The following is a 6,654-nucleotide window of genomic DNA, read 5'->3' as shown; positions in this document are numbered from 1 at the left end:
AACCAGTAAACAAAAAAGCGAACAACTACAACAAAAAGAACAGGTCTCAACAGAGAGAAAGGCATGTCATATAGACTTGTAGTAAATCTACATGTTATGATAGCATAAGCAGAAATATACTAAGTCTAGTAAAAGTGGATTCCTCTTAGTGACTGTTTGAACCATCTATTCACTTTTTTTCTGCTTTTGGTCCTTGAATTAAAGAAGCCTCCAGGTATGTTAGCTCTTCTCATCCCTAAACATTGCAAAACATTCATCAAAACAAATGAAGACAGAGATGACCAATATCTGCACTTTATCTTGATTCCCAGTACTCCATTTATCTATCAGTGTCCTTTGTGGTTTAAGAAATCAAGGACTTCCCTATCCTGAGAAGCTGGGGACTGGGACTTTGGGCAATGATGGGACCTCTTTTGGTTTGACTTACGGTAACCTTTTGCCATCACTGCTGCCTTGCCTACAAGAGTATCTTGGAAAAGGACATATCTAGCTGCTTCGTGATCCAGGAGGGGGCTTTGGAGGGTCAGAAAATGCACAATATTACAGAACTTTGATGGGAGGTAAGAAAACAGAGAGATGATGGTAATGGTGAATATTTCACTCAAGGAGTCTCCTTTCCTAAATGCTACTGTGGGAGTGGGAATCAACATTAGTTGGCATACCCACATTCTCTCCCATTTGTTTTCCATTAATCAAACCTTAGAAGTGTCTGCCACCCACAATGATAGAGGAACAGATGGTTTGCTCATGCTGTTCCTCTTGCCCTGAACAGGAGCTGCCCTCTGTTTATATCACAACCCAAATCTTTCCACCATCTGCATTGAGGCTTCCTCCCTTCCCCAGGAGAATTAATCTTTCCTGCCCTCCATAGACCTCCCATATGGGAAAATAACTAACACTTGCTGGGCACTTACACAGTACAGCTCAATAAGCTTTCACAAAACATTATCTCCCCAAATCTTTACACTACCCTTGAGGGATTGTTATCTCTGGTGTAAGACACGAAATCCATGACTCAGAGAAGTGGCACTTTTTCAAGGCCATGCTCTGTCAGAGGTCGGAGAGGGAGTCCATCCCAACCCGAGCCAGTGCATTACCGTGCTTAAAAAGTGTCAGCATGTTCCACCAGCTAGAATCAAACAATTCCCCCAGATAAATCTTTTAACCATTTGGTTTATTTTTATTATGTTTCCAAAGCAATCTGTGCTGTTTTGCTGTATCTCTAACATCAATGCAGTACTTGGCACCTAGTACAGGCTCCATAAATATATGCGGAAGGAGTGGGTGTTTCATGTATGATAGTCACTATTGTGAACATTACCTGACTCTGTGGTTTCATATGAAGGGCTCCAGTTTTGGATTCAGAGCAGGTTCAAATCATATTCCTATTAATCATGAGCAGTTACCTTATTTTATTTATTTTTTTGGAGCCTCATCTGCAAAATGGGAATAATCGTGCCCGCCTCACTGAGTTGTTATTTCACATGTAACGTACTGTGAAGTGTCTGACACAGTGTCTGGCTCAGTCTCTCATCAATGCTGGCTAGTAATAATTATAATTCATGTAGGCCAGATGGTCATGTAAACAAATGGAGTATAAGCAAAGAGTGTTGTCCCTACGCCAATCGGAACCACCATAATTTGTGGGACAAAGCGTCAAAGGAAGTCTTTGGCCTCATGCTGCAGCTTGGCCAACCTCTCCCACCCACCTCCAACCACACCCTCAAGCCCCCAGCCCCTTAGGAAGGCGCTTAAGAAGCTTAGATCCCAGGGGAAGTTGAACCTGCGATCGGGTGGCAGCGCGTGGAGAACCCAGGCTGTGCTTCAGAGGATGCCGGACGCCAAAACAGCCGCCGGGCTCACCCGACCCGCGCACCGGCGCCGCTGCCTAAGTCCGAGGACGCAGGCGGAGGGCGCGGGGCTCCAGGGCGCCCAGGAGGGCGGTGCCGCCGGGGCGCGCTTCAGGCTTGGTTGCAGGCCCTCCAAGAATTAGAAAGCGGGGGCGGCTGCTCAGCTCGGCTGTAGCCTGGGAGTCCAGCTCGTCCCTCTTCCGCAACTTCCCACTGGTCCCATCACCTGGCTTTCTGTCTAGTGTCCGCCCAGGCGGGGTCCCAAGAAGGCGATGCCACGAGCAGTCGCGCCCCCCGCGCTCTGTGAGCCCGCAGGTTTCCGGCAACTTTGGCTTAGTCCTTGTAGCGGCCCGGGGCCCCTATGCTCCTGGCTCGGCTTCCCTGACCTCCCGCTCCCCGGCCAGAGGAGGTAATGGGACGCTCGAAGTCCTGATCTGGGATGACTGCAGAAACCCCCGGATAGGGCTTTAGCGCAGACGGGACATTTAATGATGTTTGGAAGGGCCTTTCTCCCGTTAGCCCTCAGCTCCCAGGAGGGCTACCCACTTGGTACACGGTCTCATTTTGTTTGGGGATGCTGATTTAACTCTGTGTGTGTGTGTGTGTGTGGGTGTGTATCTGTGTGTGTGTGTGTGTGTGCGCGCGCGCGCGCGCGCTTTGGTCCTTCATTCTTTGCTCCTAAAGCTTTCTTTAACAATATTGAAAAAAAAAATTTTTTTCTTACTTGAAGTTCCTTTTGATTAATTTTCAAGCAGTGGATATTATGCAATAATATACATAATAGTATATATTCTGTATTAAATATTTCTCATTGCTCCCCGACTTGTCATCAGTTTAGAGCCTTGAAAAAAATCTCCATTTTAATATTAACACAAGGTTTTCCCATATATTTTTTTGAAAAGTTAGGGACAGTATACTAACTAATGAACTTCAGTTAAAAAGTAGACAATGCAAACGTTCTTCACTGCCACAAAGCCACCAAGTTAATGGACGGTGTTTACGTTTTGGGTTTTCGGAGAGCAACTTTACAATACCTGTAGGATTGTCTTGAAAGTCAGGTTCCGATCTTTAGCCTAAGAAGGTTAAAAAGCTGGTAAGTTATTTTCTTGTCACCCTTAACAATAACTGACCCATAATACATTAGCAATCTGTCCCTAGATTGTGTGGAATCAGATAGTTAAAATTAAATTTAAAAAGTTAAAATAGTTGTCATCACATTAAAAACACATTACATCAGTTTAGATGAACTGCAAGTAAATCATCCCCTTACCTTTTAGAAGATAGAAAGTTTAGTGACTACTATTTACACACTTTGAATATTTTATATTAGAGTGGTCATCATCATTTACATGGATTATTTTCTATGTCCATTTCCAATCCACAAATATCACGGTGTCTGTTACGTAACAGTTAACATTTCAAGCTTCTCTGAAAAGGTGTCTTTATATAAAACAAGAAAGATAACTGCATATTATCAAAAGGTCATTCAGAGATTTTAAAAATAAAATCATTAGGGATCCATTAACAAAACTACAGCAATTAACTATAATTTAAAAAATGTATATAGTAGCACAAAAATCAAAGTCTTAATGGACACTCACATGCGATAGTTCATTTTGGTTTTGTTTTGTTTTAAACATAGATTTCTAGAGCATTAAAAATAATCCTCATAGGTTTGTTAAACCTTTAGCGGAAGATTACAGCCCGTGTTTTTGTCTTTGGTGAATAGCTGTTTGTCTCACTTTATTTACTTGGTATTGGATATTTGTCAATGTCATTTCATATCTACAGAAAATTCTTACGCTCTGTGGAGGTAGTGAATGTGTGTGTGCGTGTCTGCCGGAGGTCACATGACGGTTTCATCCTATTTGGTGGAGCAGCTTGACTTTTTTTCCCCTTGCTTTTGGTGATGGTTGTGAGTGCAGAAGTTGATTGACAGATGCATGCCAGAAACCCCCATTCTCCTTTTCAAAGACAACATATGATGGATTGCGATCTCTCAGCGCAGCAGGACACGGGGACCATGCAAGCTGTAATTGGTCAGGTATGGAGTCAGCCATTTCTCAACTCCCCTTTTTTCCACAAGGGTCTCACCATATGATTCACATAATTCATATTTACAGTACCATCTTTCTATCTGTATCTTCAGCTACCTGCCAGTGTAGTGCTGAAAGTGCGAAAGGCAAAAGGCACCCGTTAAATCTGACCAGGGAAACCTCAGCTTAAAACTTCATTGTGATCCTTTTAAACAAAAACTAAAACAACAACAAAAACACTAAGGATAAATCTAATTTATAATTTGGTCTGAATGTTTCTTAAAAATCTATTTTAGAAATTTGCTTTCTTTTTAGATTTTGATCTCCGAAGGAAAGAAAGTGTGAGAAGAGAATCAAGTGTGGTTTTCTACGTAGTAGTTAAAATTTTTCTAATGCTGTTCAATATTTTTATTTTGACTGTGTTCTCTCCTTCTCTCTCTCTCTCTCTCTCCCTCTCTCACTTTCTCCATATGGGAAATATAAATATATAGATACATGTGCCTTGACTTCTAACCCAGATAACGTGTGATTGAGCCCGGTGAATGTAGTAGTCGTCTTGGCTGCTGCAGAGGGGCAGGCTGCAAATTAAACACTGCCACAATCTGAAAGGTCCAGGTGGTCTGCTCGCCCTTCCTAATGCAATCCAGCACAGCAGCTTTAATAAACAGCTCTATTTAGTGCCTCCTCCTTGTATCCAGGGAGGTGAGCTGGTCTGGGGCTGCTGTGATGAAATGCCAGAAGAATATCTCTCAGAGGCCTCACAAGCTGATTTTTAGAGCTTTCCTGCTCTGTCGTCTTTGTCTTCCAAATGGGTCAGTGAGTCTTGCTCTTTCTGTTTGGTGCTTTCTGTGAAGTCAGTAGTTTATGCTTGTGTTAAAATGTTTGCGTTGTAAGCTAAATCAGAAGACGAAAAGGATCGTTGTATTTTCATTTGCCTTCAGATAACTAAAGTGGTAAAAGGAAGGATAGTACCTGCTGCAGAGGGAGGGTGATTTTTCTGACTATGATGGGGGTGGGGTGAGGAAAAAGGAAATATACATGGTTTCTTTTTCTTTTTTTTTTTTGTAATGTATTTTTGACTAAATTTTTCTAAGTTATCTATGTTTACTTATGTATTGTTAACTCATAAACCAGACTATGCTCACGAATATTTATAAACTCCTAAAAGTTTTTTTTTTTTTTGGTACACTTTCCAATCAAGACAAGCTGGCAAGGCAACGACATAAAATTTGTTTGCTGTATGTTAATAGCATGGTGGAAAATATATCATCTTATTCTGTTTTCAACAAAATTATAGAAAAGCACTTCAGGGTTCTGAAAGCACATGGTTTATTAATACCAGCATACTTGCTTCATAATGTATTTTTAGATGGAAAATGTCAAATACATAATACCACGTTTTCACAGGCTCACACTATTTTAAAAGAAGTAGATATTTGCTTCAACAGAGAAATATTTTTTAAAACTTCTAAGTTGGTTTTTGTTCTATAGACATATATATATATATATATAAAGTGAAGTCTCTAGGCAGGAGAAAATATATAAACTGATTTTATATACTCTTAATACCTGTTTCAATGTAAGTATTCACTGATGAGCAAATATATCAAATATAGCTAAAATAATAGTGGTGTAGGGAATGAAATAAATATCTGTTACAATAGATGACTTTCACATATTGAAATAAAACTTGAGCCCCTAATCACTGTCTTGTCCTGTTTAATAAAACTTTTCTTAGGTTGCAGGTCCTGTCTTCTGTATGGCATGGTTATGGTTCTTAATACTGTGCAGAATTACTGTGCTTCAATCTCTAATAAGAAATAGGATTTCCTTTTTCTATATATTTCTGCTGAAAAATCAGGAAAGTCACCTGTAGTTTGTTATTCAGTATTGTTTACTGGAAATCAATTGTAAAGGTATATACTTTTTAAAGGCTCAGGTATATACTTAAAAAAAAGGAATCAGTATATATTTTTACAGATAGTAGACTTAACTTCTAATTTGTCAGGATTTAAAATTAGTTATTATTACAGAGTTCTGTATTTTGTATGTACTCTTTAGTATAATTTTTAAAGGTTCCGTATGTCTAAGAACTCTACATGTTAATGACTTATGAATACACTGCCAATAGTTGCATCAAAGTAGTCACATGCTTTCTGAAGGTGTTATTTCTCAAAATTTGTTCAAAACTCCTCAAAATATCAAGTCAGTAAATTATAAAAGCAATTGTGCTGAAGGTTTTAAACATTTCTGTGCTAAAAATGTACAAACTAGAACGCTTATTTTTTATTTGAAATTGAAACAGTAAGTATTTAAAAAGAAAGAAAAATAGAATATTTCCCTATATGCATGTGATAAAAGTCAGAAAGTCTATATGGAAACCATATCTAGAAATATAAAAAAGAAAAGTGCTATACACATTTGAAATGAATTCATTTTAATAGTTATAGCACAGATAAGTGTATTTACTCAAATGATTACTTCTAACAATAAGGAAAAGAATGTGAAAATAATTTTTATTGCTCTGCTGTCAATCAAAACCAGAAAGAGACGGTTTATTTTTTAGCTCTTGACTTAAATATCATCTTATATCTACTCAGCAAGAGTGAACAATCCCATTTAATAATGCAAATGTTTGTGTTTGTTTCTTCTCAAATAACATTTTGGAATAATTATTATTTTTGTCTTTTTTTTTTTTTTTTCCTGTTCTGAGTCCTGTTCCTAGATGACTTTGGGTTGGAGGAGCAAATAACCAGTTTTCCGTCAGA

General features: G+C 39.0%; 1 protein-coding gene across 2 annotated transcripts in view; it reads left to right on the top strand.

Moving 5' to 3' along the window:
• Window positions 1-3,833: 3,833 nt before the first annotated feature.
• POU6F2 (POU class 6 homeobox 2) overlaps window positions 3,834-6,654 on the top strand; it is a 491,967-nt gene continuing 489,146 nt past the window's right edge. For both annotated transcript variants that reach the window (XM_025380080.1, XM_025380079.1), the window contains exon 1: window positions 3,834-3,894. The gene's annotated coding sequence lies outside the window, so the exon portion shown is untranslated. The remainder of the gene's footprint in view (window positions 3,895-6,654) is intronic.

Source organism: Theropithecus gelada, chromosome 3 (genome assembly GCF_003255815.1).
Source record: "Theropithecus gelada isolate Dixy chromosome 3, Tgel_1.0, whole genome shotgun sequence".
Taxonomy (NCBI): domain Eukaryota; kingdom Metazoa; phylum Chordata; class Mammalia; order Primates; family Cercopithecidae; genus Theropithecus; species Theropithecus gelada.
Note: the sequence above shows the minus strand (reverse complement) of the source record. Positions and strands in the feature narration are given on the sequence as shown.